This window comes from Protopterus annectens, chromosome 1.part2 (genome assembly GCF_019279795.1).
Source record: "Protopterus annectens isolate FY-2018-M chromosome 1.part2, PAN1.0, whole genome shotgun sequence".
NCBI lineage: Eukaryota > Metazoa > Chordata > Ceratodontiformes > Protopteridae > Protopterus > Protopterus annectens.
Genome location: NC_056727.1, coordinates 560,690,678 through 560,707,840, shown reverse-complemented (window position 1 = coordinate 560,707,840; position 17,163 = coordinate 560,690,678). Strand labels below are relative to the sequence as shown.

The 17,163-nt window shown below is 39.6% G+C and overlaps 1 protein-coding gene and 1 non-coding gene across 3 annotated transcripts in view; one reads left to right on the top strand and one right to left on the bottom strand.

The window, feature by feature from the left end:
* LOC122790148 (adipocyte plasma membrane associated protein) overlaps window positions 1-17,163 on the bottom strand; it is an 893,349-nt gene that overhangs the window by 408,449 nt on the left and 467,737 nt on the right. The window lies entirely within an intron of this gene.
* Window positions 12,257-12,338, top strand: TRNAS-UGA. Its single transcript has one exon. It is a non-coding gene; the product is annotated as a tRNA-Ser (tRNA).

Genomic DNA, 17,163 nt, shown 5'->3' with positions numbered 1-17,163 from the left:
TGCTTGCCTGCACAGAGGGTAGGAATGTGTACCCCCTTGTTTGTTTATGTACCACATTACTGTGGTGTTGTCCATCTTTATTGCAAGTTGTCCTGGATGTATTAGATCCTTGAAGGCTGTCAGAGCTTTCTGTACAGCTAGCATCTCTTTTTGATTTATGTGCAGATTTCTTTGATCTGCAGTCTATAGGCCTTGAATGCATTGTCCTGCCATGTGTGCCCCCCAGGCGTAATCTGAAGCATCTGTTGTGATAGTTTGCCTGGCTGGGGGCAAGGTGAAAGGCTGACCCTTGTTGAGTTGACATGCCTGTGACCACCATAGAAATTCTTGTTGTAGGCAGGGAATGAGAGATATCATTGTGTCCAAGCTGTGGCTGTGTTGAGACCATACGCTTTTTAGGTACCACTGTAATTTCCTCATATGCAGCTTTGCAAATGGTATTATTAGTATGCAAGATGCCATGTAGCCCAAGGCCTGCAGAATTTTTCTTGCAGTTAATTGGTTCTTTGTTGCCATTGTCTTGAAACATTGAGTCAATTGTACTTGCTTGTCTGGCGTAAGAGAAGCCTTCTGGGCCGTTGTATTCAAGCTGGCACCCAGGAATGTCATTTTTTGTGAGGGTACTAGTTTTGACATCTTTTCATTTACTGTGTACCCCAGGCAGTTTAGTAGATGCTTTACAAAGGCCAGATGAAGTAAGAGAATGTCTTTGCTTTCTGCTTGGATGAGGCAGTCGTCCAGGTATGGATATATTTGAATTCCTCTTTGTCTGCAGTATGCAATTACTGGTGCCAGGCATTTTGTGAAGACTCTGGGCGCAGTAGTTAAGCCAAAGGGCAGTGCAGAGAATTGGTAATGGGTTGAACCTGCAATGAAACAGAGGTATCTTCTGCAACTTTGTCTGATCGGGACATGCAGGTATGCCTCCTTGAGGTCCAACGTTACTAGCCATGCTTCCTTGCCCAACATGGGAAGTAGCTGCTGTAGTGTTAGCATCTTGAATTTGGGTACTTGTAAGTGTTTAGAACTGAAAGGTCCAGAATTTGTCTCCAGGCATTGTCCTTTCTGGGCACTAGAAAGAGTCTGAGTAAAATCCTTGGCCTTGCTCTCGAGTAGGTACCAGTTGAATGGCTCTCATGTCCATGAGAGCTGTAATTTGCTTTTGTGCCTCTGCCCATTGATTTTGTGGCAGGTTTGGCATTCCTCTTTTCATTGGCAAGGTGTGAAAGTGGAATCTGTATCCTCTTAAAATTATGTCTAGGACCCATTTGTCCTTTGTGACAATGTGCCAGTTGTCTGCAAAAAGTGCGAGTTTCCCCCCCAAGGGGGCTGCCAAGAGAGTATTGCTTGGCCAGATGAGGTGCAAGTCATTGAGTTTGCCTTCTGGTGGATTGAGACCGGTCTTCTCCTCCCTTCTGGGTTGTAGTGCCCCATTGGCGAGGTTTATACTGGGCTTGTGGTTGTCCTCTGCCCCTTGGGCGTCTGTATTTACCCCTCTGTGGTCTGTCAGTAGCTGGAAAGGACCAATTTTTTGTTGGCCAGTTTCTGCTGAAGCGAGGGGGTTGTACCTGTAGGAAATCTTTGACTGTCTGCATAGATTTTGCCTTATCCTCCATTTTCTTTAAAACTTCTTCTGCTTTAACTCCAAAAAGAACATCCTGTTGTAAGGGAGCATCTAGTAGTTTTGCTTTAACATGATCAGGCAGAGTTTGTTCCTTTAACCAAGCATGCCTACGTATAACGGACCCAGTGACAGCTGCTCTGCAGTAGGCCTCCAAAGAATCAAACCCACATTGTAAGGTATGTTTGCCCACCTGCTCAGTGGCATGCAACAGATCCTGTACTTCTTTCAAGTCAGATTGCCGAGGGAGAGTGGTTATTTTTTGCTTTAACTGAGAGATTAGGAATTGCTAATACTTAACCATGTGAAATTGACAATTCAGTGCCCTTATAGCTAGTGTGGCTGAGGTGTAAACCTTTTTCCCCCACCTGTCTAGTGCTCTGGAATCCCTCTCAGCAGGTACTGGGTTTTTAGCCATAGAAGCCTTAGCCCCCTTGCGACCCTGGGAGATAGTCTCTGGGTCAGCTACAGGGCTTTTGTAAAGAAATTTGTGGGAATCAGACACTCTATAGTATCTGTCAGGCTTAGCCGGAGCAGGAGGTAGAGCGTCTGGGTTCAAACTGGATTCTAAATAGACATCATCCACAATGGCCAAAACTGGTGGGATGGCAAGTGGTCTGTGTTGGGGGAGTAAAAGAAACTCTCTGAGCCTTTTCTTAGAGTCAGAGTAGTCCTGACCTTCCCAGTGAAAATGTTCCCTCATAGTGTGTAAAGTTTCCCCAAAGGAGTAGTCTTCAGGAGGAGAAGCTGAGGGAATAGAGTCCTCAGCATCAGAATCTTCATAAGGAGAGGAGGAGTAATCTTGGTCCTCAGAGGAGTCTGAAGAAATGGACACTTGTTCAGAGGATGCATAATCTTCCTCTTGTCTAGGCCTTTTGTCAGGAGGGGGCTGGGAACCCCTGATTAAAGAAATCAAATCTTCAGCCATTTTGAGCTTGAAACGTGCTAGCAATCTCATGATAAAACCAGCTGATAAAGGAGAGGGCATTGTGTTACTAAATACTGACATGTACATCAATAGCATGCTAGATTTACTAAGTGAAGCAGAAACTTATAAATTAATAGACAAAGCTGATCTAGATAGAATTGTTTACACAGTACACCAAGAGCTTTATGATTTTATAATGTGTAGACAGATAGATTATGAATTGTACCTGTATTTTTTCATAGAAAACCCGAAAGTACCTTATATCAAAGGCCTGCCTAAAATTCACAAGAATACAATGCCACCCCCTATGAGACCTATAGTAGTAGGTAATGGCTGGGTCACTGAAACACTATCAGTCTATCTAGAGAAAAAACTTAGACCTTTAGTTACTGAAGTTAGCTCCATTCTTAAGGATACATATCAGCTACTGGATTGTTTAGACAGTTTCACCAATGGCCTTACTGAAGAATGTATATTGGTCACATTAGACGTGAAGAATTTGTTTACTTCAATACCTAACACTTTTGGCCTGGAAGCCTTGAGATCCACTATAAACAGTGGCCACAAATTCACGACTAGTGAAGAGACTCATTATGTGCAATCTTAGAGTTAGTATTAACCAACAATGTTTTCATGTTTAAGGATAAGATATATTTACAGCAGTGGGGGGTAGCTATGGGAACCCCCTGCGCAAACACCTATGCTAATTTGGTGATGTATTACTGGGAAAAGACTCATCTCTTTAATAATGACAACTTCAAGAAGATAAGCCTCTACAAAATATTTGTAGATGATGTACTGCTATTTTGAAATGGCACCTTAGATGAGCTTCATACTTTTATTCAGCATCTAGAATCGACTACCATGTTCTTAAAATTTACTGTCAACCATTCACACCATAGCATAGATTTCTTAGACATTACAATTACCAAAGATAAACGACATGCTATTAATACTACCATTTTTAGAAAAGAATGCTGGAAAAATACATTACTTCACTACAATAGTATGCACCCCAGATTCATTTTTGACAACATAGTAAGAAGTCAGTTTACTAGGGTTAAGAAATTATGTAAAACAGAGAATGAATTATATACACAAGCTGAATTTTTGGAAAAATGTTTTATCAGCAGAGGATACGATCCAGAAAAGCTAAGTTGCATCAAAGATAAATACATCCCTATGGAAGTTATGAAGAGATCAGATACTAACACTGCCAAACATTATACGTATACTAAGAAAGTCTTTGATAAATCAAAAGTGAAAATTAACATTAGATATACCAGCGACAACAGACATATTAGAAACATTATAACTAGAAATTGGCATATTCTCATGACTGATGTAGAGTTAGCAGATTTAGTAGGCTCTACACCTTCATTCATCTATCGGAATAGTAAGAACCTAAGTAGGCTGTTGTGTGTTGAACAGCTAAGTGAAACCAAGAGAGTTAGATCTATTATAGACAAGAAATTAGGCACATTTCCTTGTGCTAAATGTAATATGTGTACTATTATTACCACTAGTCAACTTTTTGAACATCCTACACTAGCTTTTAAATTTGAACCTCACTTTTTTTGCAACTTGTGAGGACAGGAATTTGATATACTTGGCAGATTGCCAAGCCTGCAGAGCTTTTTATGTAGGTATGACTACTAGAACTTTGAAAGAGAATACAAGAACATGTTTATGATATCAAGAAATGTGAGATAAAGAATGCACTAGCAAAACATGTCATGAATAACTCAGGACATACTTTTGTTTTTAGAGTTTTACAAACTATCACACCTAGCAAAAGATTGGGAGACACATTCAATGATTTGGAGAACAAGGAGCTATGCTGGATTCTTAGATTGAAGGCCCAGTATCCTCCAGGTCTGAATCAGTATGCGAGCATAAGAGCTCCTTTGAAAGGACGAAGTGTCAAATGAATATATTATACATAAGTTAAACCTGAGATGTTTCTCATTCTGATACATCAGAGTTCCAGGAGTTAACATGTTCTTTAGTTAAGAATATACTTTCAGTTCTTTATGTAGTTGCTAGTAATAGTGTTTGAATTTCATACAGCCTTTTTTCTTTTTCTTTCAACATTATTATAGGTATCCATATTTTATATTTATTGCCAATATTATTTTCTAAAATATATTTATAATAATTATAATATTTATAAGATTTATAATATAATATTTATAATATCCATATTATATACGTATTTAATAGTTTTTTTATAGATTGATACTGGTCTTATAGTTGATATGATAAAAAGGATTAGCAATAAAATATAATTTATATCTGCATTTTTTTGCATAGTACACATACGCAAGTCTTATTAACTAAGAAGTTCATGTGTCTCACATATTATTGTCCATTCTGATAATTAACTATATAATTATATTATTTCACTTATATTTTTTCACATATATCTTTTCACATATATTTATAATTCATTTAGCAGATTCATGCAGGTAGAATTTGTTCAACAGAATCATGTAAGTAGACATTGAGGCAGGAAAGATAGGTTTCTATATAATAGGTATCTATATAATATATTTTTAATCATTCTGAATTTATTTACGTTACTTCTTTCACTTAAGATGATTTGTTTTACTCAGGTCTTTGATTTATTTTAGAGGCGTAATAACTACTTAATTTAGTGGTTAGATTAATAATTATGGCAAGGGCAGTATGCAATGAATAAATTTACAAGGTCTTTTATGACGCTTCAGATATAGGTATTCACAGGGGTTATGAAGAACCTCAAAAGTGTTTTTAAAATAGTCTTAAATGTTTTTAATACATTCTGAATAATGTTTGAAAAGTATATAATTGCCGTTTTTAGAAAATGTTTTGTATACTAAATTAGTTCATTCACTCATTAATAAGATATTGGTTTTCAGCTTGATTAGTTAATTGATTGTTTTTACTAATGAGAACTTTTTAGTATATATATGACACCCACGAAATGTTGTTTTTATGGATCTGAAGAAGCGTGCTTCTATGTACGCGAAAGCGCTTGTCCTTGAACATTAAAATATTTCCATTTATCGTGGTGGTCTGTTTCCAGTGTTTCTACATTCCACATTGTAATGTATGTTTGCCCACCTGCTCAGTGGCATGCAACAGATCCTGTACTTCTTTCAAGTCAGATTGCTGAGGGAGAGTGGTTATTTTTTGCTTTAACTGAGAGATTAGGAATTGCTGATACTTAAGCATGTGAAATTGACAATTCAGTGCCCTTATAGCTAGTGTGGCTGAGGTGTAAACCTTTTTCCCCCACCTGTCTAGTGCTCTGGAATCCCTCTCAGCAGGTACTGTTTTTTTAGCCATAGAAGCCTTAGCCCCCTTGGGACCCTGGGAGATAGTCTCTGGGTCAGCTACAGGGCTTTTGTAAAGAAATTTGTGGGAATCAGACACTCTATAGTATCTGTCAGGCTTAGCCGGAGCAGGAGGTAGAGAGTCTGGGTTCAAACTGGATTCTAAATAGACATCATCCACAATGTCCAAAACTGGTGGGATGGCAAGTGGTCTGTGTTGGGGGAGTAAAAGAAACTCTCTGAGCCTTTTCTTAGAGTCAGAGTAGTCCTGACCTTCCCAGTGAAAATGTTCCCTCATAGTGTGTAAAGTTTCCCCAAAGGAGTAGTCTTCAGGAGGAGAAGCTGAGGGAATAGAGTCCTCAGCATCAGAATCTTCATAAGGAGAGGAGGAGTAATCTTGGTCCTCAGAGGAGTCTGAAGAAATGGACACTTGTTCAGAGGATGTATAATCTTCCTCTTGTCTAGGCCTTTTGTCAGGAGGGGGCTGGGAACCCCTGATTAAAGAAATCAAATCTTCAGCCATTTTGAGCATCTGTTTCTTAGGCATGGGGCCTTGAACAGGCGACTGAAGTGCAGTCCTTTTAGATTTAGTAGGAGTCTTCGACTTAGGAAACGTTTTAATGGTGAGAGTCGGTCTGAAAACGCCTTCAGAAACCGATGGCGTTTCTGTAGCACCGGCGTCTTTTGTAGCAATGTCGTCGGAAGGGCCTGAACTAAATGGCTGCGTCGGCCTGGTGCATTACGTCAAAATTTCCGTAGCGGTCTCGGGTTCCAGATCTGCGGTAGTCAGGGGCTGCGTCGGAGCATCACTGAGGACTGGAGAACCGGAGACCGGATCAGCCGAGGCCTCGGAATCTGGCTTAGGCCTGGGCTGTCTGTCCTTATCCTTGCGTTTTTTGTGCACACCGGTAGTCGGTTGCTCCGACGGCATGGTGTAGTTAAATTTCCTACCGAAGTAGTGCCGTGCGAAATCAAAGCGTCTTTTAATAGTACGCTTATTAAACCTAGCACAAAACCGACAAGTAGTGACGTCGTGGTCTGGGCCTAGGCAAGGTATGCAATAAGCATGAAAATCCTTATGAGGTATTTGCTTCCCACAAGAAATACAATTGTTAACTTTTTCTGACATCGGTCTGAGGCAAGCAAAGTTTCCCCAATGGGGTACTTAGCTTTATAGATGACTTCGGTCTGAAATTCGAATTCGAAAATCTCAGGAGTCGGCCGACTGGCACTTGCGAACTGCTTATGCTTCGGGCACAGCGCGGCAAGAAGGACTGAAGAAAATGGCGTTGGTTGCATTATATATACCCCTGGCGCACTGACATCAGGGAAGAGGAGACAGCAACCGATGCCGGACCAAGACTTTGGAATTCCGGCCGACTGCGGGACCACCTGACGACAGGATGACCCAAGTGTGATGACTGCAGCAGGGTAACACGATGAACATCTACATGTTCCAGCCCAAAGGGCATCACTGGCCAGCACCAGCAGGGTTTCCTGCGCCATTAGGACCTACAGGGCCTGAAAGCATAACCTTCCTATCTACTACTGTGCAGCAAAAATGAGCTTTGTTCTTTCTTCCTTGAACTTTGCACCAAGGCATATAATCTGCAGGAACGGAAGATGTACATAAACCTCTCCTGCTATGGGTAGGAGTATGTGTCCACCACAACCTACTCCTTACACTGTTCTATAAAGCAGAAGAGAAGAATCACATTCTCCCTATTAGTAAACTGGTCAATCTCTATGGTGCACCACTTCTGTAAAACCCTGACCAGCTATATACTCTGCATCTGGAACGACAGGAGAAGACTGGAGACCTGGCTAACAGTATCTGCCAACTCAATCACTTTCCTAAGAGAAAGTAAACAGCTGAGAGTAGGATGCCTTGGACTATGACCCTTATGCAGGTTAACCATCACCACCCTACACAAAAACTATAGACTTGTTTCCCCTGCTTTGTTTAGACACCACACAATCGATGGGTTGCCTAACTCAAATCAGGAGAAGTCCTGAGAGCAGCTTCTTCTTAAAGCTTTCAGAGCCATGACCACTTTGTGAGCTCTAAATGGTTTGATATGGAAAGCCCTTTTCCAGGGAGACCACATTCCCTACACAGTATGGAAACCTAGATGAGCTCCCAGTCTAATAGAAAGGAAACCCTTATCAAAAATCTGTGACAGGTTCAAGAGAAGGATCAGAAGGCCCATCAAAAGGTTAATAGGGATAGTTCACTACTACAGAGCCTGGCAACAAAAGCCAAGTGTCAGTAACAGGTCTATGAGGGCATTGCAACTTTGAAGTCACTACCAATACATATTTCACTGCAACAACCACATTTTCAGGCATCCAAAAAACACGCAGTGCATGGCCACCATCAGGCAAAGAGATGCAGCAGAATAGATATCTGGAAACTGCACCACATCCTCAACCAGAAGTCAAAAGCCATAAACGCTTGCGTCCACTCGTAGGAGAAAACTGGCACTGGAGAATATCCATCTCAACTCAGATAAAGGACTCCTCTGGGCTGAGGCAAGGGAGGATTTCCTCCAGTTTATGCAGACCTTTAAGAGACTGTACCTATGAAACTTGTCCATACCATGGCTGCCTCCAGTGAGTCCATGGATGACATTTAAGTGAAAACTAGGACATCCGTCTTCTGCAACGCTTTAGTCACTAAGTCCAATACTCCACTCTATAAACTATGTGATTTGAGGAAAGCTCAAATGTCAACTCTTCTTACTGGAAATGCTTCCTATCCAAACTGAACAGAAGAGAGAGGTAATCCAGAGGGCTCGAGTGAAGTCTGGTATCCCCCTCCTACGACCCAGAAGGTGACAGGACTAACAAGAAACCGAGTACAAAGGATTAGTCCAAATAAAATCGCTTTAGTTTGCAGATCTAGGAGACTTTCTCTCTCTGATAACCTCTCCATGGGAGGAATAAAGATGCTTTTTTGAGGTTTCAAGTAGTTTATTCAGTTAGGCAGGTAGATGGACAAGTGTTCTTGTTCTAATGGAACAATGGTCCATCTACCTGCTTAAATGAATAAACTACCTGAGTCTTCTACGTGTACTAGCTGAGGTGATTTTATCTGGACTAATCATTTGCAAACTGAGAGAAGGAGACACCTGTGCATAACACAGATATGGATGTGCCAAAAGGCATCCAGCCTATCAGTAGGAACAAACCAGTCCCCCTCCCCCAAAAATAGCAACAGCACAATACCTGTAGGGTGACCATCTACAACCACACATATCAAAAGTGGCTAAACTCACTGAGGTCTAGAAATTCATCAATCAACTCCAGGACCAGGAAGAGCCAAAAGTTTAACTCCTAGCCCTCATTCTATACTAGGACAGCTTTCACAGCCTCCTCTTAAACAGAGGAGTATGAAGTCATCACAAACACTCCAATGACACAGACTGACATACCACTGGAGGTTATTTATTTTTTTTTGGGAGGAATGCCCATGTCCAGGGAGATCCACAAGTAGAAACCACTGGTATTTTTGTGGTAGCCTTCCATGGTAGACAACTCCAAGAACAATGATTCATGTCAGTCTTCTAGACATCAGTAAAGTCATACAGAACAGAAAAGGCACACTACATTTTACTTTGTTAATTCAAAGTAGACCCTTTTCTTCCAACATACTGCCCAGCCATTTCACATCATCTACTTCTTCCTCTTCTTCACCTGGACACACTGATACAGGATTTAATTCTCACCTTTGGTCACCGTTTTATTGGAAAGGCATGTAATAGCCTCTTTTCCAACTCTGTTGGAAAAATGTGGAACAAACTACCATCTGATATCTCATCTTTGTCTAGTCTTCCACTCTTTAAAAAAACAGCTGAAAACACATCTTAATAAGCACTGGCTTTGTTCCTGTAACAACCCAGATTAACCTTTCTTTTTTCCTTCCCTTCTTAATTCCTCCTCACATAACATACTATAGACATAAGTAAAAAAAAAAAAATGTTTATTATCACTTTCTTTTCTCCTTTTTCCATATTATATACTTATATTTTAGAATCTGTATAGCAAATGTCTATTAAACTCTGTTTAAATAATGTCCTGCTTTGACTATGCCTCTCTGCAAGTATTTTTATGTTCTGTCTCAATGTATTAATAATTTTTACCTTGTATTGACTGTTTCTGTGAATTATATGTAAATTACGTTGGAGCTTTTCTCCCCGGGCCTCCACTGAAAATGGACATATATCCAGCTGGACTAGCCCGGTCAACAAATGTAAAATAAAAAAATTAAAAAAATAAATAAATAAATAAATAAAATAAATAATAGTCTGCAGAATGACTGCCTAGTATTCACCTCTGAACCTACAAACCTATGATCTGACCTCAACAAATATACTTCAAGATAACACAACTAAACCTTGCAACTTCCCTCATTCACTCAGAGAGAACATTTAAAACTTTTGAACTTTTGTACACCTTGAGAGAATTTCATAGTTTCTACTGCATATTTTAATACATTCTGCTGTAATCCTCCTCCAAAAGCTGCTACCTATGCCTCTGACTTCCACTTCCACTAAAATAGTTGTATTGAAAAGGTAGTGCCTATCCACACAAAATATAATGAAACATTTGAAAACAAATCCCTATGGTGGAATACTCATATAACTGAATTACATAACAAGAGGAAACGGTTTTATAACAGGTCTCATTCTACCTACCTTAACAGCACACTTAAGCTAACTAACAAAGAGCTTATAAACAATTAGGAAGCTTAAACCAGAGTACAAATTTAAAACAGCTACTAAAACCAAAAATAACTGCAAATCTTTCTTTAACTACGTCAGGAAGTTAAAAACCAATACCTTACAATGTTCAGAGCAAGTCCATAATAATATTACACCCTCTGACCCAAAGGAAACCGCAAATATCCTAGATAAAAAAATTAGTGCAAATTTTACTCCACCACAGTTATAGCTGTTCCACACGTTCTACAATACCAGTGAACCCTTTAATTACAATTGAACAAGTTCTCACAGCCATCGCAAAAAGTAAGAATATTTCATCCATGAGCCGTGATAACATAACAGGTTGCCTACGAGTGCCAAAAACAGCCTTTCTGAACCCCTAAATAATCTCTTTAATCTAAGTCAGAAACTGGTTACATTTCTCAAGCCTGAAAAACAGCCAGTGTAATGCCATTACAAAAGGGTGGCCCAACCACAGACTCTGGTAACTCTATAGTAATTAGCCTCACTAGCCTCAAATGTAAAGCTATGGAATGCATTATTGCAACCTCATTAATCTGTTATATAAAGGCATTTTAATACTAAATGTTTAGGTCTGAAGAAGTCCTAGTATTCGTCCAAGGATGAAAGAGCTTAACTATTCAACTATTTAATAAATGCATTCATGTGTAGTGATGTTCTGCTGGTTTTGTTGTTATTTACTCTTGAATTTTGATACCGAAAATCTCTCAACCCTAGACCCTCATCAATTCGGCTTTGTCAAAGGCAGGTCCTGCCTCTAACTACATTAATTTCTTTGAAGAAGTAACTGAAGTAGTAAACAGTGACTATGTAGTGGAGAGAGTATAGCTAGACCTGGCCATGGCCCTTCACACTATTCCCAATAGAGGCATTGTTGAAAAACTTGCAAATCTGAACATAAATATTGTGCAGTGGATAACTAACTGGTTAACATATCCTATGTGGTTAGTCACAGGTGCCACTTCTGAAAGCAAAAAAAAAAAAAGTTACCGGTGATGTACAACATGGCTGACTTTTGGGCATTCTCCTCATTCTGGGAGTGCGACCTTGTGCTGGTGACAGAAGGCATGCAGAGGATTGAAGGCTGCATCAGCAGATGCTTTCAATTTTAAGCCAGTATAAAAATGCAACTCTTTATTTTGTTATGTTACTGTTAACTCAACCTTTCTGCTCAAGTTTACCTATTTTTTGTTCTGGGTAGGTCACACTTACACACAAAAACTAGTGCTGGGAAATTATTGCCAGTATAGATATGCAGATAAATTAAAAAAAAAAAAATAACTACATTTATTGGCATTTCTTTACTTGGAAAGCCCGAATAAGCAATGCTCTTTTTCAATGAAGGCCTAGGGGGAAAAGCTCCATTTATACAAACATCATGGACATCACGTTTGCATAGTTTGCATCATTTACAGTCAGTTTCATTCATGAGCAACAGTTCTATTATTCAGACATCTTGGACATCAGTTACATCATTTACAGCTTCTATTAAAAGTAACAGTTATGTGGGTTTATATGAATACATTTTTTAATATAGGAAGATATATGCAGTGCGGTATCATAAGTATGCATAGATTATCATATTGTACACAGGAATATTTGTTACTTCAATAATGATGTGTTCAAAATCTAGGACATGGGTGTTGTAATTGTGGTCGAGTGGTTAAGGCGATGGACATGAAATCCATTGGTGTTTCCCTGCACAGGTTCGAATCATGTCGATTACATTGGTGTTGTTTTGGTTGGGTGGGTGGCCTAATGGTTAAGGTGTTTGCCTTACAAACACAAGGTGCAGGGTTTGAGTCTCACAAGGGATAATTGGCTAAGTTTAAAATGGCTCGCAAGGGCAGTTAGCTTAGTACTAATCTATGAACTTATGAATCTATGAACGTATGAACATAGGAAAATAAGAGAGAGAGAGTTACAGCAGCCCAAAGGAAGGAGGGAGGGAAGGGGGCACGAAGGGGGCACAAAGAAGATAAAGGAGATGAGATGATGGCACCAACATTTTCTACTATGCTCTGCCCCACACATCCCCCTTAAATTAAATATATCCACTCCAAGATTGCACTACTAACTTCAGTGTATGGCGATCACGATACAGTGAGGTTAGGAAATTAACTTTTTTCCACACGGGGGTGCAGGGCGGCTTGCCCCCCTACAGAAACATAGTAGAAAGTGTGTTCATTAGCTGCTGTTATAGGTGGAGGGGATCTTATCTACATGTGCATTGTAGTTTTCAGCGTTATAAAGCACACTTTCAATGTTCTGAGTTTTCATTGTTTTGGGTTTTCAGTGTTTTGAGATTTCGATGTTTTGGTCTCAATGTTTTGAATTTCAACGTTGCGAAATTTCAATGTTTTTATATACATATATATATATATATATATATATATATATATATATATATTTACCATCAAAATAAATAACAAATGAAGGTTCAGCGAACACAGGATGTCGTATTACAGTTGGCTGAATCCCATGTTGCCGAACCTTCAGGTTTGTTAGTCTCAGGTTCAGCAAATGCACTGTGCATTTATATGTATTTATTTTTATTTTTATTTGTATTTTATTTTTATTTTTTATTTTATGTGTGGTCGCCCTCATTACTAGAGATTGTGGTACAGTGCAGATCGGGAAATATACACTTTTCACCACTGTAGTGTGATCTCAGAGTGGGCATATACAATCTGTGGGGGCTGCGAAGGGTGCAGCCCCCATATGGGGGGGGGTGCCAGGGAGGCTTGCCCCCCTGCAAAATCTTTACATGACGTGCAGTACAGAACTGCAGTCTACGGATGCCGACAAAAGTCAAATTCGTAACTGGAAATGTGTTTACAACATTCTGACCTTTTCAACATTCCGAAATCAGATTAGACATGTGAGTCGGTCTTTTGATCTGAATTTCTTTTGACTTTTGTACATTTGATAGTAACCTATATATTTTTTTTTATCTAACCTTGCATCCACACAATATAATTTACAACTGTGACTGGCACCATAAGTTATTAACATAACCCTTCTGGACAAGTAAATATCTGGTGCCTCCAGCAACAAGAACACCACAAAGAGCTGGCCCCTCATTACTAAAATTAATTGCATTGTTCCTTCACCTGGATTATCAAAATGCATACTGCATCATCAGGACAATTTGTAAAGCAGGAACCATTGTGTGCCTTACACTGGGTTGCACAGCTGATTTTTAAAAAGTGAAATGTGCACAATAAAATTGGAAAATTAAATTACAACAAGCATACAACACAATCAGAATAAAGGGAGAAGTGAGAAATATGTTCTTTCAGGAAACTGGAAGTATGAAAGATGCTTTGGATTTCATTTTAAATCACAGAAATTTGGACAGAGCATGGCTGCTCCACTTGTCCATCCACAAATAAGAAAATAGACATGCAAGTTGCACATAACAGTAGACATTTGAATTCCTCACTGTTGCTGTAGCCTTTTGGCTACATGGAGTGCATCCTGCCTAGGATACAACCACCAGACAGCTTCACAAAGCTTTGTCTCCCTATCACACCTTCACTCTGACTTCTGATGCGTCAGCCCATTTGAGGGAAATCAGCAGTCAAAGTGAAGAAAACTTCAGAACTTTCTTGCCCATAATGATCTAAAGCGCTTACTCATCTTGAACATCTAAAGAAATAACAATAAGTATAATGTCTGCATCCCATCAACTGGCTATACAGAGAAGTAGGGGGGTGGCAGGTGAGTGCAGCTACTGCCGCAGTGAGGAATTTGAACATCTACTGTTATGGTATGTGCAACCTACACAACTGTACTATTTATCACTCTCACTGCTGCTGTAGCCTTTAGGCTATAAGGACAGACTTCCAAACCTACGAAAAGGAAGGATAAGGGACAAGGAGCTCCTAGAGAATGGTCCTAACAAAATCAGTCCTGGACATGAAAATGGAAGCCAGTTTGTAATGCTTTGTAAAAACATGTACAAAGGACCAAACTGCTTCCTTTAGAATGCTTCTACCATCTATCCTCTTTCTACTACGCCAATGATGATAAGGCTCTAGTAGAGTGAGCCTTGATACTGCCTAGAATTGATTTACCATGGTGAGTATAACAAAAGGTAATAGCCAAGGGCAATCACCTAGAAATAATGTGTTTTTGCACATTTCCCTTCTTAGCCAAATCATAAGAAATGAATAGCTGAACAGCTTTTCTAAAGGACCTGATTCTGTCAGGATAGTACCTGCGCTACCTTTGCATGTCCAGAGTATGTAGAATTACTTCACTCTAGTTCTAAGGATCTGGATAAAACACGGCAAGATTGATGGTTTGATTCAAAGTAAACTCAAACAACTTTGGACATAAATGAGGGATTTCATCTTAAGACCCTATCTCTAAAGAAAGCCATATAGGGTTCACCAACCATTACAGATTAAAAAACGCAAAATGCACTTCAAGCAGTCTCCCATGTGATGAACCTTAAATTTGCCTGATGAGCTGGTTGAAAAGGAGACATTGTTAACTCTTCCAGGACAAATTTAAGATCCCAGGAAGATGCTGTTTTCTATGATTCCCAGGATGTAAACCCCCCTTCAGAAATTGTTTCACCAAAAACGAAGAAAGGGGAGGATCCATGGGTAGACATGTTGAAATGGCCAAAAGTCGCACCTTGAAAGAAAAATAAGACAGGTCAGAGGAAAGTACCTCACACAAATATTTCAGAACCAGTGATACATTATCCTTGGTGGGACCTTGGTTACTGGCTAGATGCCAACTGGAAATTTTTTTCCACTTGCCACTATGAGACTTCCTGGTAGCAGGTTTTCTTGCTCCTTTACTACATGCCCTCATGAAAGAGGTGCCTAAAAAGAATGAAAATGGAATAATCCAGGCAGTTAGCTGACTTTGTTTGAGACTATGGTATATCAAACTCCCTTGACTTGTGTGAGTAGATCCAGTCTGTGAGGAACCTTGAGGTAACTGCCTCGACCAGTTCCACAGAAGGGAGAAAGTAATGTTGTCTGGTTCCAGAAGGAATCACCACGAAGATTTTTGGAGAGTCCTACCGAATCTTCAGAATTACTCTTGATATCAGTGGAAAGGGTAAAAATACATAAAAGAATATCACTGGCCACAGGAAAAAAATGCATCGGTTTTCCAGGATTGCTTAATAGAATTTGGTCATTTGTCTGTTTTGAAAGAAGGCAAACCGATCTCCTTAATGAGTTTCCCACAACTGGATTGATTCCTAGAAGACTCCTCCCTTCAATTTCCATTAATGAGGGTCTATTCTGGTCCTGCCCAGCTTGTTTTTCACTATATTTGGCACCGACATAACATATGACACTTGGAGAATTACAGAATGCTGAACAGCTACCTCTGAAGGCATCAAAGCCGGCCTGCATAAAGGATATGATTTGGTGCCAGCTGCTTGTTTATGTACCACATCACTGTGTTGTCTGCAATTACCTGAAGAGGTCCAGGGAACCATAGAGGATGAAGAGATTTCAAGGCATGAATCACAACCAATATCTCCAACATTTATGTGCTTTGGTCTGACTGAGGCATTCCACGGGCCTTGTACCTTTACTCCCGTATAAACTGGCTCTCCAAGCAAAATCTGAAGTGTTTGCAGTTACAGATTCACTTGGTATCTGAGAAGAAAAGGAGAGACCGTGATTTAGAGCCATTTGCTGTCTCTACCACTGCAGGTTGTTTTTTTTTTATTTTTTTTTTACAAAGCGCAAAATTAGAATCTGATACTCCAGAAGATGAATATGTTAGGCCATTTTTTTCTAAATAAACCATTGGTTTTTTTTTTCGTGTGTATAAATTTGGTAAATCATGAGAATCATGCCGTGAAATATCTGTTGCAGAAGTTTGAGTATGAGTGGAGAAGCTCAGGAAAGTTCCCAGGTAAAAGTCCACTTTCTCCTTTTAAGAAAAGCCTTTTTGCTGACAGCTATATAGAAGTCAGTCCAGAAACACAATCCTGTTTGACAGAGTCAGTGAGGACTTCTGTACATTCTTCTGGACTTAGACTGGTAAGAAGAATGAAACTCATGATAAGAACTCGACATCTGGGAAAAGACTGCGATAAACAAGTTCTCTAAATAAAGAAATACGTGAAAGTCCTGCTGCCAGCTGAAGCCAGACGCTTTGCAAAGACCCTTGGAACTATAGATAATCCAAAGGGTAATGCAGAGAACTAATAATGTGACCAAGATACAGACAGAATCTGATAAATTTCTTGAAGCTTGTGGCTTTAAGAATGTGATAAGCATCCTTTAGAGCTAATGTTACCATTACACTCAAAATACATCTCAAACAAAGACTGAAGCATCAACATTTTGAACTGACATATAGATTGAGAAAGGAAAGTCGAACTGGTCTCCATGAAAACTCTTTCTTTGGTATCGGAAACATTCTGGAATAGAAGCCTTTGCCCTTTGATCTAAATGCAATGATTCCATGACTCCTAAAGTGAGCAGGTGTTGAAGAAACCAAGGGGAAAAAACCTGGATTGATTTGGAGGATGGAGAGGAATTTGTAATCAGTGCCACCTGTAACCCT